The sequence below is a fragment of the Nycticebus coucang genome, chromosome 18 (genome assembly GCF_027406575.1).
Source record: "Nycticebus coucang isolate mNycCou1 chromosome 18, mNycCou1.pri, whole genome shotgun sequence".
Taxonomy (NCBI): domain Eukaryota; kingdom Metazoa; phylum Chordata; class Mammalia; order Primates; family Lorisidae; genus Nycticebus; species Nycticebus coucang.
The window spans coordinates 72,467,134-72,487,183 of record NC_069797.1 but is presented as its reverse complement, the minus strand read 5'-3'; the positions used below and the strand labels follow the sequence as shown (position 1 = coordinate 72,487,183).

The 20,050-nt window shown below is 50.2% G+C and overlaps 1 protein-coding gene across 3 annotated transcripts in view; it reads left to right on the top strand.

Moving 5' to 3' along the window:
• The window catches only part of SDK2 (sidekick cell adhesion molecule 2), a 294,538-nt gene that overhangs the window by 42,267 nt on the left and 232,221 nt on the right, over positions 1 to 20,050 (top strand). The window lies entirely within an intron of this gene.

The following is a 20,050-nucleotide window of genomic DNA, read 5'->3' as shown; positions in this document are numbered from 1 at the left end:
GTGGGCGGGGGCGGGGCGCCGTCCCCTGTGGCGGTCCTGGGTCCGGCATGGGAGGGGTGCGACATTCGGCTCCACCGAGCTGCCCAGACCCGGCTCCTGGTTCCCAGCTCAGCGTCCGCGGGAAAGGACAAGGCCCTGCCCGGCAGGCGCCGGCTGCCCGGGGCAAGGGAGTGGGGTGGGCGAGCGCTGGGTGCCGGCTTGTTCGCTCGGGAGGGCAGTTGCCCAGCTTGGCCGTGTACGGGTACCCAAGCCTGGCTGCCTGGCCGGCTGCTGAGGATTGAGCTGCTTCGCTGCGCGGGCCGGGAGCCGAGGTCGCGGGTGCGGCGTTGGACCCACTGTAATTGCGGCGCACGGGGAGGGTCTGAGGCCTCCCCTCCGGTCCCCGCCCCTCCGCCCCCTGCGTCCCGCCTCTGCCTCCAGCTTCCACTGGTCGCTCAATTGTCTCTGCAGCCGCGGCTGTGACCTGTGGCTGCCCCGAGCAACCGAGCGGTGAGGGACTGGTGGCTTTGGGAGTGGGAGTGTTAAGAAGCATAGGAGGCGTGATCTGCGCTGTCCCCCTCTGAGGGCGGAGGCACAGGCGTTCCCAGTCCTCAGGCAGGTCTGCCCGGGCAAGGGCGGCTGCACCACCGGCGGTTCTAGCCTTTGGGGTTGCTGATTTAGACAGCGGTGCCAGCAGTGTCCGAGCGGCGCCTGCTGGGGGCGGAGAGAGAGGAAGCCTGGACTGGAGCTCCAGCTCTAGCAGGGCTTAGCCTGCCCTCTTCCAGGCTCAGGAGGGAGCCCGGAACCACTCTGGGGCGCCGGACTGCGGGGGGCTGCAACCCACTCCCCAGTCTACCCCTGGGGTCTCCAAGCCTGCGGAGAAGAAGGAACCCCAGCGTCAGGCAACCTATAGAGCCAAGATCAGAGAGATGGAAATAATCAGTTCTCACGGGGTTGAAGGCATGGTTTTACGAGGTAATTTATGTAAAAAGCACTTAGAAATTTTGTAACAAGCCCTATAAATGTAAGGTAATAAAAGTTATAATTTTTATGATCATAAAATCTCCAAGCAGGCAGGGACCTCATTGGTCATCTCAATCCATTTAACAGATAAGGAAACTGAGGCCTAGTGGCATTAGATGACCTGCCCAAGTCCACTCTACTATCTAGGGGCAGAGACAGGACTGGAACCAGATGATTCCTGAGCCCTTCTCCCAGGATCCAGGACTGGCTGCAGCTGGAGTCTCCTTACCTGGGGTCTCTTTGCCTGGGACATGTCTGCCCAGGAGGATTGTGAGGCGGGTGGGGTAGGAACAGATTGTCTTCTGCCCTGGTGCATCACACAGACTTGCTCTGAGATGACCATGGGGTTAGTTGGGGAAAGCCAGGAGGCGTGGAGGGCCTCTGTCTGGAACCTTCTAACATCATACCGCACAGACACCAACAATGGCATGATTCCCTGAGCAGGTGGCTCACCAATTCTTGTCCCAACAAGGACCAGGCCCTTATCGAGTCCCCAGGGCACCTGATCGCCCTCCCTTTGGGATCTTCATGGCCCTTCCTGCCCCATCTCCACACCTGCACCAGACACCTGAAGCCAACATCCCACTTGTCCTGTTAAAGTTAAGGCCAGGCTGCTCCTGTCCCTGCACTCCCTGCAGGAGGGGCTCCCTTGTCAGCAGCCGTGAAAGTCTGTCCAATTGATTTCACTCCCTCTCCTGCTCCGCTCTCGTTTGTTGCCTTTTTGAGTCAGGCTGCCCAGGTCCCCTGCTGCTCCATTTGTGTTCTGGCTCTCAGAGTGTTTTCCAGCCCCTGGCCCCCTCCTTCCATTTGTCTCCCAGGCAGCAAACCTTGCAGACCCCTGTGGGAATGTGGTCTTAGGCTTGGGGGCAGTGCTGGGTTTGAGTGATGGAGGGGTGAGGTTAGGGCACCAGGTCCTTCCTTACCTGTATTAGAGTTAGAGAGTGAGTTTCTTCCAGTCTGAGGCCATGCCCTTAGTCCTGGGGGGTAGCTGAAGCCACTAAGTATCTCTGACTTCTGAACCCACGCTCTCCATTCTCCAGGTATGACACAGAATGAGGGAGCAAGCAGTTGTTCCTTCCTTTGACTGCTGCCACTGGCTTTTATCTGGTGACTGTTTTGCTTCAGGTGCTGGACCTGAGTAACATCACCTGGTTATACTGAAAGCCAACATTTGACCATTTTCCCCACAACCAATGTCACATGATTCAAACTCATTTCCCAAATGAGGTGCAGTGATGAAAGGGTATTGGCTTTGGCAGCTGAAAGAATGGGCTTTCATGATCTGGCTTTGATGCTTAGCTGCAGAGAGGCCGCCTTCGGCAAGGCTCTGAGCCACTCAGACCCTTGGTTTCCTCGTCTGCACATTGGGAATAACAGCTTCTGCCTGGCAGAGTCAATATGAGGATTTGAGGTATTCCAGGGGAGGCCCCCAGCAAAGCCTGGCACACAGAAGGTGCTTAATACATGGCAATTGTCATTATCATCCTTGTTATAATTGTTTTAACACTGTAAGCCAAGGGACCAGGGCCTAAAAGATGATACCCTGCCACCCCCCAACAAGACCTTGAACCCCTTTTCCACACTCAGGCCCTTTCTTTAACTTCCTTCCATGGGCCCTTGAGTGCTTCACTCCCAGGGAGCTTTTAGAAGTACAGATTCCGGGGCTCCCCTCCCAGACACCCTGACTGGAAAGGTCTGAGCCAGCCTGGAAGTCTGTCTTTCAACAAGCATCTCCAGAGATTTTTCATGTGCTTGGAAGCTTGATGACTGCCGGAGGTCATCCTAGTGAGCCCCAGGGGCTGGAAGGCGAACAGCGGCAGCTGAGCCAGCTGGTCCAGAAGGTTCTTTCAAAAGAACCATGCCTGGGGAAAGAACAAAAGGGAGTCTGAGCTGAGTGAACCAGGCAGTGGAAAACCCTGACAGAGGATTGGAAACTCCAGTTCTGGAGGCTCCTAAAGGGCTCCGAAGGGAGAAAGTTTAGTGCTGGGAGCTAATCACAATAAAAGCCAAACAGTACTCGAGGGAGCCAGATGAAAGTTTAATTACATGGTGTGGCTAAGCTGTAATTATTAATTACTGACAGCAAAAAATAACTTATTGATCAGGGCCTTTTGCTAATTACGAGGAGGCCGAGTGTCGCACTTGCCTGGGGCTCAGCTGCCACAAGAGCGGGATGGGGGGATGTCCCTACTCTCGCCTTTTGCACCCCTTGCCTTCTGCTGGGGAGTCCAGAACATTCTGGCCACGATTAGAGGAGAATTATAGTCTGGTGCTTCCATTGACTATAGAAGATGGCCCCTGTCTGGGAGGGACAGAGTCAGGTGCCCCCCCCACCCCACCAGAGGCCTGATCCTGCTGGCAGTCTGACACCTGCCTCAGAAATCCTCCCCTTTCATGCATTTGTTCAGCAAATATTTATCGACCGCCTCTCCCTTATGTCCTCTGCGGGAAGGCCAGCATAGGGGCCAGGAGGCTTGTTCTAGCAGGGCAGGGAGGCTGGGAAGGAGGCCAAATCCTTTACAGCGGTCCTCTGTTTAAACAGTGTCTGAACGGGCGACTTTAAAATGATGTGTTAAACTGCACATTGGTCTGCATTTGACTTTGTACCACAGGACGTAGTTGGGCTGTAACTAAAGGGCATGGGAGAATGGGCTTGTCCTCTATCCTAAGGACTGGCTGGGAATCACTGAGTTTGACTTGAAAGACGTGTAAAAAACCATCTAGAGTTGTCCCCTGCCTACAAACCAACCACAAGTAGCCATGGGCCTCTGCTTGCATTCCCTTGGTGATGGAGGACTCAATACCTCATGAAACACACTGGTTGTTGGACAGTTATGTGGATTAAGAAATTGGCCTCTGAATGGCTGGTTGTCCTAGGCTCTGGCTGTGATCTGAGGGGTCTTCTGATTGGCTAGCACCCTCCCTCCCGATCCCTCCTGACTCTCCCATCCCTTCGGAGAGTCAAGAGACTGACTTGGAATTGTTGTTGGGTGTTACTATGCTGCCTGAGGGATTTCCACCCCAGTTCCCCCTGGAGCACATTGCTGCAGACAGCCCTGGAGCTGCCTAAAGCGGTGGGAATTAGTCATCATAATTTGGGGCCTTGGGATGCCAATAGCAACAAATGGGTGAGCAGCGCCTGCCGGCAGCGGCCCACTGCCTGTAATGGAAAACAAGCCCGTTGCTGAGATATCCCAGCTGCCTCCCCCTCCACCCACACTGTCTACCCTTTGCTATCCACGTGCTGGGCAGAAGGCAGGGCCAGTAAGCAGTGTTGAGCCAGGACTGTCCAGGGTTGCTCAGCATCCTGGGGGGAGGGAGGGAGAAAGCTGCCGGGCTTGTCTCATCAGACTCCCTGGGCGAGGCGTCTGGACTGGAAAGCCCCTGGCTGGGCCTGGGAAGCCCTGGGGAGGCTTCAGATGTGGCAATGGCTCCCATCATGGGCTCTGCCCCTTTGAATCCTGCCTCTACCCACTGGGTGATGCTGAGCTGAGCCTCAGTTTTCTCACCTGAAAAATGAGCAAATAAGAGTTCAAAATAATTGTATCTACCTTACAGAGCTATTTTGAACAATAAAATGAAATTGTCCAAATCACTGTAAACAGGCTGTCTGTAAATATTAAATATTATAACATGGTGTCGCAAGGCCACGGGGATGTCCTAACCGCTGCCCTTCCTCCTTTCCCACCTCATCTTGCTGCCCTGTCCCTACCTGACTGCCTTTTCTTCCTGGGTCTCACCAGGCCTCCCACTGGTACCTGAAGCCCTGGTGCACCTGCAGTGGTGCCCACACCTCCCAGATCTCTGCCAGGCCCACTTCCCATTTCCTTCAGGACTGTCTTCTACATGCTTTTTCTGCCTCCTAGCACCCTAAGGTGTGGCATCGCCCTGCACCCGGCCCTCCCTCTGCTTGACCTTCTCCATCACACTCGGTTCCAATGAACACGCATTGACTTGCTGGCCGTTGGTCTCTCTCTCAGGAGGACAGAGGCCTTGTTTTACTCACTGCTGTGTTCCCAGTCATTGGGCAGTGCCTGGCACATAGAAGGAGCTCAACAAATAAGAATGAGCAAATGAAGAATGAATGAACACTTACCCAAGGCACAAAGCCCTTGCCTGTCTGGCCCCTACCTGCCTACTTTGGCCACTTACCCCTCATCCAGGCTGATTGGCCTGGGAAATTCCTGTGGTTTCTTATGCACAATCACGTATACCCCAAGCCGCAGAGCCCTCAGTGCACTGAGCACCCCAAGGGCAGGAGCCCTGTCCTCCAGCTGTTCTGGATTGTGTCTATGTAGAATGGGGTAGTATTGCCATTGAGATGGAAGCCCCAGCTCAGATCTTCTTGTACTTTTTTCTCAGCTAGTCCCAACTCTGGCCTGATAGGTGAAGCTATCAGGTCAGCAGGCCTGACCTCTAGGTTAGGTGCCCTCTGGGTCCTTACCGAATCCCTGACCGCTGTGTGATGAGGAAGCCATGGGGAGGATGGGTAGAAAGTTTGGGGGTTATGCCCATCAATGCATGGATGAGCTGTTCAGAATATAAAGAGTTGTCGATCAGTGCTACAGAGAAAAAGGGAAAGGAAGATCTTGCAGGGACACTTAAATACTCTCAGCTGTATTTCCTCCCCTTGCAGCCAGTTAGCCAGAATTGATCACGTGGTCCCTCCCAGTGGCAAGGGGCTGGGAAGTGCAAGCTTCCCTGTGCTGGAAAAAGAGAACGGGGTCGCATGCACTGGGAATGCCTCGCGTTCCTTCATAACCACGGAGAAGACATGTGGTCTCTGCGTCTCAGAAAGTTACTTTGCACAAGGCTGGGCCATTCCTGAAGCAGCCCCCAGTCTGTGCTACTTCTTCTGTTTGGGGTTGGTTTGTTTTTTCTTTCAGCTATTGAGAAGTGGCACGTCTAGTGTTGGGTACCTTAGGGTTGGGCTGAGCTGGGCTCAAGCTCTGTCATTTAACATTCTCATCCTCCATTTCCTTGTCTATAAAATAAAGATAAAAGGCTTACAAGGCTTAAATGAGATAATACAAATAGAATACTCAGAATGGAGCCTGACAAATTACAAAAGCACTTTATAGACACTTCCAGCTAAATTCATGCTTTTGTGTTTGCCTCCTCAAGTGCTCTTGGGGTGGGAGGATCTCGGACTGCATTTCACTGGCAGATTTTCTTCCCTGGCGTCTTTACTCTGTATTTTACCTACCTCTTTTTCCTACCCCACTCTCTTTCCCTTCTTTTGCAGTACATGGCTCTGCTTGTCAGACAAGGGCATTACCACCATTGTCTGTCTTTGTCCTCCCCATGACTCCAACATATGGGTAAACTGAGCCTCCGAGATTAACTGCCCAAGTCTCTCCAGTGGGAAAGTCAAGGAGTCAAGACTTGACCCAGGGTCCTACGGTACCAACACCTTTCCACTGCCCCAGGCTGTCCTTGGCCTCCATAGCAACCATTACCATCTTCCCAAGGAGAGAGGACCAGGGAGATACCCAGACAGTTGTGCTGTGGGAAGACTGGGGCTGATCCAAGGAAGTGATGGAGTTTGGAAATAGGCCTTGCAATTCCAGCTCCCCCTCCCTTCCTCCTCATGCCCCGACCCTATCTGTGTTCTCACTGGGCTTTAACTTAGCAGAATGGGAGAGGTCCTCTCCTATCCTGGCCTCCTGGGGTTGAGATGTCCCAGAGCTGTTTAAGGAGTCACCTTAAGGTCACTTGGGGCATTCCTGATTGACTTGCCAGGGATTGAGCACCACAAAAAAGAGGAAAGACCCAAAGATTCTAAATTGAACAGGATGTGGGGGAGGGGTAACAAGAGGAGGAGAAAGCCAATTAAAGTTTGATGCCACATAGGAAGCTATTAGTGACCCAGAGGGGTGATGAAATTTTGATGATGTGATAATTCTAACGGAAGGAAATATGATTTGCTATAATGAGGCCCATTCAGGCATTCTGCTTCTGGGGTAGACACCAGTGACTCTTTAGGGTCTGCAAGAGCTAGATCTCCAGCAAATTCCCCTGGGCACCCCTCTGGAGGTGCAGGTCAGGGAGGCAGTTGTGTTGCCCACAATCTGCGTAATGGTCGGAAATATGGCTGGACGCCCCAACTCCTAGCTGTCGCCAGGTAAGATGAATTAACTATGAATCTGGAACAGACCCTCTAATTCTCTGCTTTGAACTGTGAGAGCAGAATGTGACGATGGAGGTTCCCTGGAGGGGCAGGGCCCAGGTGGGATGGCTCAGACCACAAAGAAACCTAGAATATGGACAATTTCCTGGGTTTAAATCCTTTCTGGTGTTTACTGTTTGGGTGACCTTGTATGAGTTACACAGCCTCATCTACACAGAAATCGAACCTCTGTGCCTTGGCTTCTTCATCTGTAAAATGGGGATAACTGTAGTACTTTCTTCCTTAGGTTGTGATGGCCCGTAATGAGAGGTGCTAAGCTCTTAGCACAGGGCTTAGTGTATAGCAGACACTGAAAACATGTTTGTCATGTCACTGTCATCATTATCTTCATCTTGTTGATAGGAAAGCTAGGTGAACGTTGGGCCTGCAATTTGATGGGTGCCCTGACTGCAAAGGCTTCTGTTCCTTTTGTCCTTCACAGACCTGCCAGTGGCACCCAAACATGTGCTGTTAGGGATTTACTTATTTGGTTGAGACATTCTGTGTCTGTAACTTAAAATGCAAATGCACTATAAAGAACCCACGTATCAAGCTTTTATCAGCTGTTCAGGCCTTAATGTGAATTTTTTTTTTATTGGATTCTTTCATAAAACCTCAAATGTATGTGGGTGGCTTTCACAAACATCCGGTTGGCCAGACAGCATTAATGTTATTAGCATTGCTAGCACCAAAGTTGAGCAACATTGAGTAGCATGCCCACATCTCTTGACTTGGAAGGAAGAGGTGATGCCTGCAGGTCAGATGTCCACCTGTGGGGATTGCTCAGCATGCTGCTTACCTGGGCTGGTGGGTCCAGGGCATATGGCCATTGTCTCCTTTGACCAGAGGCTTCCCCCTGGCTTGGATGGCATAGGTAGGGCACAGAGTGCAGCCTGGGACAGCCTTTCCTCTTTCTGACGGAAGTCAGAGCCCTCTCTTAATGCCCATAGGTTACAGTGATGGGAACTAGATGCTGAGACCTGTCTTGTAACTCCCATGCTCACAGACCTCCAGTGGCTTCCCTATGACTGTGGTCCCAACACCAAACTCTCCACATCTGGTGCTTACGCTGCTGCATCCTCACCTCTGCCTAGCCTCACACCAACCCTCCCCCAAGCTCAGACTGCCCTCCCCCAACCCGTTAATTCCCCTCCTCCTCTGCTGCCCTTAGGAGACCCTGTCCTCTTCCCCACTGACCCAGATCCCACTTGCACCCTCATAATTTAACACAAGACTGCCAGCCGGGACATGTCCTCCCATTCCATTCCAAGCTCACAGGATGCTGATGGTCTAGATGTCTCATTGGACACTTTGGCCTTATTGATTCTGAATTATCTTTTAATGTGTATGTGTAACTGATTTCTTTAATTATAAACTTGAATTTTGATCATAACCCTTCATCAACATAGATTAAGATATTAGACATAAATTATTTTTCCCAGTTAATGAGAAGGGTGCTGCAGGGGATCCCAGTGAAATCGGAGAGAAGGCAACAGTGACACCGTCCGAAGCAGTTGATGGCGGTGTCCTCAAAGGCCAACACCAAGGGTTCTCCTTGGGTTCCTTTGGATCTTTGAGCTTGCGTGGCTAGAAATGTCCTTGTTGGGAAAATGTGGGGGCATACCCAGCATTTCCAAACGCCTCCCCAGGAGACTGTCACCATGGAGGAAGGTGGACACGTGCCCCGGAGGACCTGGCCGTGCAGCCAAAGTTGCTGCTTGTCCTTTTCCATTTTTTAAATCTAGGAGGATTTGCATTCTACCCATGGCCTGTATGAATTCTATTTTAACACACAAGGGATATTTTAAAGCTGATCCGTGCTGCCGGGAGGTGGTGGCAAGTTTTCCCATGGTTTCCTAGACGCCCCCAGGATACATGTCAAAACCTGCCTTTGAAAGACTTGAGTGAGATGATCTCTTGCGTCATATTGTCTAGAAGAGTCTAAGATGCTTCACACACACAGAGGCACGCACATTCACACACACACACACACACACGCACGCACATTTAACCATTTGTGTTTCAAATTTTCTGTAATGTTTTCTAAAGCAATCGTATCGCTGATGTTACTGGTCCACCATGACGGTCCACCAGGGAAGAGTCTTTTGAGGGTGCTGGATCTGAGAGTAAGGCTATTGTCCTTTACTCAGTGACCCTGTCGGGTGTCTGGGGTGGTTTCTGGGTTCTCCCTCAGCCTTGGCCTGTCTGCTCCAGACCATGAGAGGACCAGTCTCCTGATTCTCCCTGGACCCTCCTTCCTCCTCCTGTTGGACTGGGCAAGCCAGCGGGGTCCTGTTTGGGAAGTGTCAGACCAAGTACTAGGGGAGAAGCCACTCCCCAGAGGGATGTCCACCACACAGGGGCCTTTTTCATTTAGATGTGGTAGGTTCCTTCCAGAAAATGTGAGCTTCCTGGAAGACCATCATCTGGCGAAGGAGGGACTTACTGTAATTTTCACCCCTGCAGCAGCTGGGAGCAGCCCGCCCTGCCCTGACAGCGCTCAGGAAACCTCAGTTGGGTTCAGGCGCCTCCTCTACACTCCTCCCAAGTCTCTCAGGCTTCAGGAAACCAAGCAGCGTTCCCTCGGCATCTGGGCTCCTGTGGGCCAGCCAGCCTGCCCTTCGCTGTAGTTTGTCTTTCTGCTCTGGCTCAAGGACTCGGGACCCAGAGCAGAGGAAGAGCTTCTGCTCTGAGTCTGTGCCCAGTGCTCATGCCGGATTGCTAGGTCAGCCCTCCTGTGTCCTTCCCATGGGCAGTGTGAGTGTTGGCTTTGGACAATGCTGGCTGGCTCAGCCGGTGACCCTTGACCTTCCCCCTTCAAGTCCCTCCTCTCCCTGCCCCGGTGAAGCATTTGTAGGCAGGGAGTGGGTTGGTGGACAGACCATCGAGGGCCTGGAGCTGCCAAGGAGGGCCGAGGGGTGCTTCTCATTAGCTCTGCCCCAGCTCACGATCAGTCTGCGCATCACTGGGTGAAAAATGGTTATTGCTGGGACAGTAATAAATACATTGCTGTCAGTGTTGATGTGATTGCACTAATGAAGACAGGGAGACGCTTCTGGCTGTGGCTTCAGGTGGCTGGAGTGCTCTGTCCACTGCCTGCTCCCCACTGCCCCCGAAAGAGAGAGGCCTGGCCCTGGGGAAAGGAGAAGAGAGGTGTCCGCAGCGTTTGACTACCCCCTAACGCCAGGGTGGATGGAGAACCTAGAAAGTGCTGAAAACCATCAGGGCAAAGGAACATTGTCTGGCCCTAGAAAGGGAGGTGGTGTGCTTAGGGGCCCCCCTACCCTCAGCGGAGCCTTGAGCAGAGGCAGGAGGGACCACTAGGGTGTCAGTGGTGCTCTGATGGCTCAGCCTCCCTTGCAGAGCCCTAGTTCAAGAATAATCCTGCAGAAAGGCAGAGGAGGAACACAGGCTCATTGTTTGAGCACCCCCAGCCTGCCACCTCCCCTGGAATGTTAGAACTTAATTGTGTGTCCAGGAACTTGGAATGTCCAACCCCAGGGACAAGTTCAGAGAGATTAGGCCTCTGACTGTGGCTTCTCTTCCACCTCTGCTGGGGAAGAGCTCAGGGGATGCTGGGTCTTCTGAGCCCAGGCGGAGTCCCAGCAAAAGCAACCATGTGTGTCCCAGACATTGGGAGATGGGAGAAAGGAGGAGACATAGATCCATCGCTGTGCTGGGCCTCGGCGCCCCCGGTCTTGGAAGGGGTGAGGGGGTGCCCCTCCATCTGAGGTGGGCCTCAACAGCCATACTGTCAGATCCCAGGTGTAAGCTGCCTCGTGACAAAGGGGAGGCATGGCCTGGGCAGTGGTCCTTACCCTTGGGCCCACACTGAAAGCTCCTTGGCGGGCTTGTTAGAATGCAGATTCCTGAGCCTCAAACCCAGAGCTTCTGAAGCACTGGGTCTAGGAGGGGGGCTGGGGAATCTGCTTTCTAAAAGGGTCCTGGGTGCTGCTGATACTGTGAGAAGGCCTGGCATAAAGATCCGAGAAGAAGGCGCTTCTCCTGCGGCCCGAGTTGCAGTGTCACGCAGTGGCCGAGCTGAGCCACTCCTGCCCTGTGAGCTCTGTGTCCACTCCTCCCACAGGGGTGTGTGCTGGAACTCGGTAGCTCGTGAGCTTGGTGTACCTGGGGACGTGACCGCCAGGCGTTCCTCTCGTCTGTCCGCGGGCGGCTCTTGTGCCTGTTGCACCTCACCTCCTTCTTTGGAAGAAAAGAAAACCAACCCCAGCCGAGAGGCCTCCCTCCTGGGAAAGGGACACTCTGGCTGAAGCAGCTTTTGCCAGAAGCCTCCCCCACGATCCATGTAGCCATGACCCTCTGCTTGCTCGTTGTGCATTTTCTAAGCACCTACTGTGTGCCAAGCAGCAGTGTGGATCCAGCAAAGCCCAAAGCGGGTCCCTGCCCTCAAATTGCTCCCCATCCAGTGAAGACATGAGGTGGGTTACATAAGATGATGCAGAAAGTGCTAAGTACAGGGAAGAAGCAGGTGGCCTAGGAGTCCCAGAGGGCTGGACTCTACCAATGGTGCCCCAGAGGAGAAGGTGACGTTGGAGCAAAGGGCAAGAGGAGCCCCGTGGTCCTGAGGGGACCTGGGGGGCTTTTTCCCCTTACTGTTGCTAAGCTGCAATCGAAGGTACCAAATAAGGACCTCAGGAGTGTGTACCCACCAAGGTCAGGTTGCGCTTGGCTACACCAACTGGCTTCCTCAGATGTGGCCCTGCCCTTAGGCACTTCCACTCCTGGACACTTGTTTTGTGTGCCCAGCCCTCCTTCCCCTCCCCAGCTCCTGGGGTCACTGTGCCTGTTCCCAGAGGGCACAGGGAGCTCAGGAGCACCCTGAGGGGTGCTCAACTGTCAAGGAAGGAGGCATCACTGAAAGATGCAGTTTGGTATGCGGAATCCTCCTCCTCCTCCTCATCTCATCCCATATTGAACCTAAGACACATCAACTCAAAGGCACGATATTTTATGTACCTGCCAAGAAAGAAAAAAAAATGCTTCCGGGAGGGACTTTACCTAACAATTGCAATCAGTGTAACCTGCTTATTGTACCCTCAATGAATCCCCAACAATAAAAAAAAAAAAAAGAAAAAAAAATGCTTCCGGTTAACCCACAACAGGATGTGTTCTGACCCCCAAGAAGTAAAAATGAAAAAAATGTGTATTTGGAATGGGTGAAATCCGGAAATGTCCACCCTTTATATAACCCCTGCCAGGCTCTGGTCTAAGTGCCTCCAGGTATTAACGCAGTTAATCTTCACAGTGGCCCCTGTGAGTGTGGATCCTAGCAACCAAAAAATGGGCCAGAATTGGCTCAAGACATGTAAGATGCTTCTGTGGGCAATATTCTCCAGTTGTCTGATATCACAAAGGTCCTCCTTGGATCCTAGGTCCCCAGCCAGTGTTGGACTCTGTGAGTGCAGGCAGGCCAAAATAAGGAGGGGACCATGGAGAGGGGCCACCCCTCTGAAACCTCACCACAGCAGTTCCAAGCTCATGGTTGGTCCCCAGGTCTCCAGATCACTCCCTCTCCCCATCGCCATCCTCCTAGAACATGCTGATGAATTCTTTCCCCTGTCCTGCCCAAGCCCCACATTCCTTCCTCTGCCCTGCTTGAGGCCAGCACCTGTTGTCTCTTGGGGACAGTGGCCCCAGAGGAATGAATGTCAGGCTTTGGCTGCCCTGCCAGGCCTAGTAACCAGTGGGGGATGGGGAGCTGGAGGGAACCCTCCCCCCTGAGCTGGGCCTTCCTTCAGGGCAGGCCAGAGCTTCTGAATCAAATTCACCTGGCTTTGTCCCATCTCAAAATTGAAGTGAGGGGCTTGGCTCAAATTACGCAGAGTCCCTGGGGACAGGCTGACATAGCTGGGCTCCAAGTATCCACTGTGGGTAGCCATCAGGGGTCTGGATATTGTTGGGGTGGAGGTTTCCTTAGAGAGACCCAGCCCCCTCTCCTCTCCTCCCCAGCCCTGGCCAACTCCTTAGTCTGCAGGCATGGGAGGACATGGAGGCTGTTTTCAGGCTGCCTTGGGCACCTTTCTGTGGCATCACTTTCCCAGGCCCGGAAGGTCCTTCCTCACTCCTCACTCCTCACTCCCTAAACTCTTCATTTGTGCGCCATTCCCTCAGGCGCTGGCTGCCACTGGGGTGTGGACGGGGCTGGCTGCCGTGGGGATATGGGCTTGCACCAGCCTGCCCACAGACAGACACAGGCTGTCTCATTCAGTGCTGCGCAGTTACTAGGCAGTTGTGAGAGCCCCTGCATGTTCTCCAACCCTTGGCAGGACTGGTGGTGTAATTTGTAGGGCCAGGTGCAAAACAAAAATGTGGGCCCTTTGTTAAAAGTTCTTAAGAATTTCAAGATGGTGACAAGAGAGTATTAAACCAAGGGTGGGCCCTTCTAAGCATGGGGGCTGGGGCGACTAATCAGGTCACAAGCCCATGCATGAAGCCTGCCTTGCCCTCTGGTGAAACTTCACGGACCCTCCTGTTCTCCCAGGCCTCAGTTTCCTGCTCTGTGCAGCAGAGTCCAACCACCAGGGTCATGTTTTCCTATTGCCACCTTCTCTGGGTTTCACAGAGCTGACAACACAAGAAGACTCTCTTATCGCAGTTCCCGGGGGTAAGACAAGGGGAAGCCAGGATGGCCAGCCAGCCTAGAAACTTTTCCCTTAAGCTCTGCCGTTTTGTCTGGGAGACTACTCATCATGGCAGGGGAGTGGAGGGGCAGAACTTGGAATTCTTCCTTATCGGGTGCCGGCTTGTCCCATCCTGTCTGGAATGCGCTGCTCTCTCTACCTTTGGCTCCTTCCTTAGCTTGGAAGACGCCATGGACAAAATACCATTGTCTCAAAGCCAGAGCACACCTCGCCTCATATCGTGACCCTGATGCTTGCTTGGTGGCTGTGGGAACTCAGCAAGATCCTGAAGCTCTCACCCAGCCTCAGTTACCTCATCTGTAAAATGGAGCAGTGATACCTATTTACAGAAAATGTTACTCTTCTTATGTGTGTTTTCCTCCTGTTGGGGGGCCTAAGGCAGCCACACACCAATCCTTTCCCTTTCCCTCCTTCTCCTCTCCTCCTAAGACACAGACACAAAGGATCTGGCTCGCCCAGCCCCTGGGAAGTTCGGGCCAACTTTCTAGGCAAACTGTGGAATTTGCCCACTTCCTACATCCCTATATAACAGGTCATCTCTAACTGCCCCTGGCCACAGAAGCCCTTTGCACCACCAAGGCGGGTCACCCCCTCCTTTCAGTAAACCTGGCCTGAATCTCTGGATGCTGTCGTTTACACCTTTCACATCCCATCCTGTTGACCGGCTGACCCTGTAAGGTTAGGAAAACCCTGCAAGCCTGGATAGATTTCCCTTCTGTTGTAGAGCAGTGGCACGGGGCGCCTGGCACACAACAGGTGCTGGAGAAACAGCACTCCTTCCTATTAAGAGCAGTACCCCCACCACCAGTACTGAGGTCCCGTTTCCCCCAGGAGAAGCGGGTTAACTCTGGACTGAGAGTGGTGCTTGTGGCAGGACTCAGTGTTTGCCCAAAATGCAGAATCTCAGGCCCCACCCTACCCAGTGAATCAGAATCTGCATTTTAAGATCCCCAGGTAATGGGTACATATCTTAGATTTGGGAAAGTACTAGGGTTTGTTTGCTGGTGTTGCTATCTTAAAATAAGATCTTGAGAGGGTTTCTACTCTCCTAAACATGAGCCATCAGTTCCACCAGTCTTCCTGGAGTGCGTAGGGAGAGTCTACTGGTCACCTAAATACTGTCTATTTTGAATCCCGGTTTCCTGCATTCTGGAGGAACTCCTCTACCCCCTGCCCCAGCCAGCAGTGAGAACCTGGAAAAACAGCCAGAGGCCCTGCTTTGTAAGGGTCTGCAGTGCGGCCTTTGATGCGGGAAGGAGAGCATGAAAAGGAATCACCCCCTTAAATAAACAAAACAGCAAATCCTCCTGGGGCACAAGCAGGAGAGCTCTCCTGGGAATCCATCACTTATTTAAGGGCAATTTCCTGCACAGTGTGGATCTATTACATATCCAGGGAGGAGCTCAGTGCCCAGAGCTCTGAGCCCACAGGAGTGAGGGAACAGGGTGGGCTACAGTGGAGCAGACCATGATGGGACGTAGTCCCAGCATCAGATGGAGGGAGCTGCTAGGCAACTGAGCTCTCCCCACCCCATCCCCGCTTTTGCAGATTGGACAGGAAACCAATTTGAAATAGGGCATGGTCTTCCTTATCCAATCCTGCCACTCAAGCTCTGAGTGTCTGGGAATGAGTGACAAGGCCTCCTTCCTCATACTCCGTCCTTCCACTCAGAGACCTGGACAGACAGCTGAGCATCCCTACTCTTAAGCAATTTACAGAGCAGTGGAGAACAGCGCAGGTGGGCCTTGGAGCCAGAGTGTCTCCGTGGCCTTGGGCAAGCAGCTTAGCCTCTCTGAGCCTCAGTTTCCCTCTCTGTACATTGGAGCTAATAGTAGGTCATGTCAAGAGACAGTGTGAGTATTAACTCAGTTATTATTTGTAAAAGCTCTTAGAAGAGCCCCTGGCATATGGTTGGCATTATATAAATATTTGTTAAATAAAAGGAAATAGGAAGTAATGATCTTGAGGGGACGACATGCCTTCTCGAAGGAGGATTCAGGAAGGACTTTGAAGAGGATGGGACTTCTGGCCTGGGAGCATGAAGATGTTCACTTGACAGAGTGCAGAGCTGCAGGCTGGCTCTGGAAGAGAACTCAAATAAGGACAGTACAAGGGCAAAGTCCCAAAGTGGACTGTCAGTCAAGTGCAGGATGGGTGGGCCCCTGGCTACGTCTCCCAGGAATGACAAAGAGTTGCATGGTCAAGTTCCTTGAATTTTGAGCTGAGGACTTTGGACTTCAGAGCTAAAGAAGCTAGAGATCTGGACCAGCCTCAGCCTCACCTGCGCAGTGATTTATTTAACAAATATTTATGTAATACCAAACATCGCATCTGAGCATGGCTCTTGGGCCACTGGAGATTCAGGAGATCCACTGAAGCTGTCTCCCCTCTGGTCCTTCTGGGGCCCTTGTCTCATGGGAAGAGTGAGTGAGGCATGGGACCAAGGGTCACCTCTTGTAACTTTCTTTATCTTTTCATGTCTTTCCTAGTCCCTCTGGGTGAGACAGGGGGTGGATTTCAGCCTGTGCAGCAGCTGCAGCACTTCCTACCTCCCTGTGTCCTCAAACACTGAACTGAGCACTGTTATTTCTCTCCTTGAGCTGAGAAGACCCATCTAGCCATGATAATAGCCCTGGCCTCTGGAATCCAGAAGGGTCAAGCTGCAGGTCAAGAGAGAATCACAGAGAAAGTAGAGACCTCTCTATGGGGCTCGGAGATCAGGCTAGAGGCATGAGGGAGACTCCAGTCCCAAAATGTTGCTGACTTTCTGGCAACCCAAGGTTAAAAGGCTTTATTTTCCACTTTGGTTGACCTCTCTGTTCAGCAGAGACGAATGTACTTACAGCCTAGGGCTAAGCAGGAATGAGACGGGGAAAAGCCTACTGAAAGTTGGAAATTCAGAGCACAGCATCCTCCCCCATACAGTAGCAGGGGTCTTCAAACTGCGGCCCGCGGGCCCCATGAGGCGGTGTGATTGTATTTGTTCCTATTTTGTTTTTTTACTTCAAAATAAGATATGTGCAGTGTGCATAGGAATTTGTTCATAGTTTTTTTTTTTTTTTTTTTTTTTTAAGCTATAGTCCAGCCTCCAACGGTGTAAGGGACAGTGAACTGGCTCCCTGTTTAAAAAGTTTGAGGACACCTGCAGAGGCTATGTGGGCAGGAAGCCGCCTCTAAAGGACATGTTGATTGATCTCCAGGTCCGTCTCATCATTCCACAGCTAAAACAGAACAGGTAGCTGAGAAGGACCCCAAACATTTCATTATCTTTGGTTTTCTGAAGTTTGACTCTGTTGTGTCTGATTTTCTTTGTATTTATCTTGCTTAGGGTACACTGATCATCTTGAATCTGTACATTTGTCTTTCACCAAATTTGAGAAAACGTGAGCCATTATTTCTTCAAATCTTTTTTTTCATCCCTATTCTCTCTTTCCTTCTTGGGCTTCACGAATGCCTGTGTTAGATGCTTTGGTAGTGTCCCAGTCTGTTACCTTTTTCCAATGTTTTTACTCTCTGTTCTTCAGATTAAATACTTTCTATAAGCATGTTTTCAAGCTCATTATTTCCTTTATTTTCTCCATTCTTTTGTTAGGGCCATCCAGTGAAGTTTTAAATTTGATATATCTTATTTTTTAGTTCTAAAATTTCCATATTTGGAATTTCTAGCTTTCTCAAGATTTACTATTTTCTCATTCATTATGAGTACACTGTCATTTATCTCATTGAGTATAGTTGTAATAGCTTTAAAAGTCATGTCTGTTAATTTCAATATCTGGTTCTTTCAAGGTCAACCTTGTTGATTGTCTCGTGGCTTTTATCTTGAGAATGGGATGCATTTTCTAGGTTTTTTGTATGTGGACTAATTTTGAATGTATCCTGGGCTTTGTGGTATATTATGGAGAATTGAGATTCTGTTATATTTCTTCAAGGAGTATTGATTTTATTTTTGCTTTGGTGGGAATTAACTTAGTTGATCCAACTGCAAGCTCTCTTTCAGGGCAGTAGCTTAAATCTCAGATCATTGGCTGTTCAGTTCTTTTATCATCAGCTGGGTTACTTGCAGTTTTCCCTAAACACAAATGGTTCAAGGGTCAACCAGAGATTTAGGCTGAGTCTTTGCACAGAATTCGGAGTTCCTGCTTTTTTGGCTGTCTCCTTTCAAGGCCTTGCCTTCACTTTTTAGTGCCTGTGGTTACCCTGAATTCTAGATTGTGAGTTTTCTTTTGGAGATTTTTTTTTTTTTATTTAGGTGAACTTTATAGGACATAAAATTAATCATTTTAAAGTGAACAATACAGTGGCACTTAGTATATTCACAATGTTGTGCAACTACCACCTATATCTAGTTTCAAAATGTTTTATCACTCTGAAAAGAACCCCCCTACCTAATTCAGCAGTCACTCTTTATTTATCCCCTTTTCCAGCCCCTGGCAACAACCAATATGTAATCTGAATCTAGGATTTACCTATTCTGGATATTCGTACAATACGTGACATTTTGTATCCAGCTTCCTCAACCACAATGTTTTTTTTTGTTTTGTTTTTGTTTCTGTTTTTTTTTTTTTTTTTGTGGTTTTTGGCCAAGGCTGGGTTTGAACCCACCACCTCCAGCATTTGGGACTGGCGCCCTATCCCTTTGAGCCACAGGCACCACCCACAACCACAATGTTTTTGAGGCCCGTCCACATTATAGCATGTATCGGTACTTTATTCCTTTTTTATGGCCAAATAGTATTCTATTGTAGGTATATGGCACAATTTGTTTATTTGTTTGTTAATAGACATTTGGGCTGTTTTTACCTGTTGGAGATTATCCATATTGCTGCTGTGAACGTGGACGTATGTGTGTTTGTTGGAATCCCTGTTCTCAGTTCTCTTGGGTACAGACCTAGGAGTGGAATTGCTGAGTCATATGGTAATTTTATGTTTAGGTTTTCAAAGAACCAGCAAACTGTGTTCTAGATACCGAACCGTTCATTTTACATTCCCGTCAGCAGTGTACGAAGGTTTCAATTTCTTCACACTAACACTTGTTATTTTCCATTTGTTTAATTACAGCTTTCCTGGTGGATGTGAAGCGTTAGCTTATTGTGGTTTTGATTTGTGTTTCCCTAATGACTACTGATGTTGACCATCTTTTCACACGCTTTTTAGCCATCTGTAGATCTTCTCTGGAAAAGGAAAATCTATTCAAGTCCTTTCCCATTTTTAAATCATGCTTTTTGTTATTGTTGAGTTGTAGGAGTTCTTTATATATGCTGGATACAAAATGCTTATTAGAGATATAGTTTGCATAAATTTTCCCCCATTGCGTAGATTGTCTTTTCTTTCTTTTTTTTTTGCAGTTTTTTCCCCATTGTGTAGATTGTCTTTTCTTTCTTTTTTTTTTTTTTTTTGCAGTTTTTGACCGGGGCTGGGTTTGAACCTGCCACCTTCAGTATATGGGGTCGGCGCCCTACTCCTTTGAGCCACAGGTGCCGCCCAGATTGTCTTTTCATATTCCTGATTATACCCTTTGCTACATAAGAGTTTTTCATTTTCCAGCTATATCATTTTTTCTTTTGTCATCATTGCTAAAAATGTTTTGCAAAACTTAAGGTCAGCATGACTTTACCCTATGTTTTCTTCTGAGTCTTATGGCTTAGTGCTTACATTTTGGTTGTCGATCCATTTTGAGTTAATTTTTTTATGTGGTGTGAGTTAGGGGTTTCATTCTTTTGCATGTGGATATCCAGTTATTTGGTGCCATTTATTGAAGAGACTGTTTTCCCCCATTGGGTTTCTTGGCAACCTTATCAAAAATCAGCTGGCCATAGATGTATGGACTTATTTCTGGACTCTTCTATTCCTCTGGCCTCTATGTGTATCCTTAGGATAGTACCACACTTTTTGTTTGCCGCGGCTGTGTTCTGCTTTCTCTGTGCTGTGCTGACTTCTGCATGCCCTTAAGTTGAACATTAAAAAAAAAAAAAATAGGAGACTCACATTGTGTCATCCATATCTCCCAAGCACCAAGTCCTCTCTGGAATCTGCCTGTTCTGGTCCACTCCCCAGTGCCTTCTGGAGTTGCTTTTTTGGCATTCTGTTCAGAGCATGTAGTGATTAGCTGTGGGTTTGGTATTCTGGCAGGACTTTGCTCAGCTATACCAGATGCAGACCCTTCACCTTCCCCTAACATTGCTCCCCCCTTTCCCCTTAACATTGTTTTCCTTGGCTT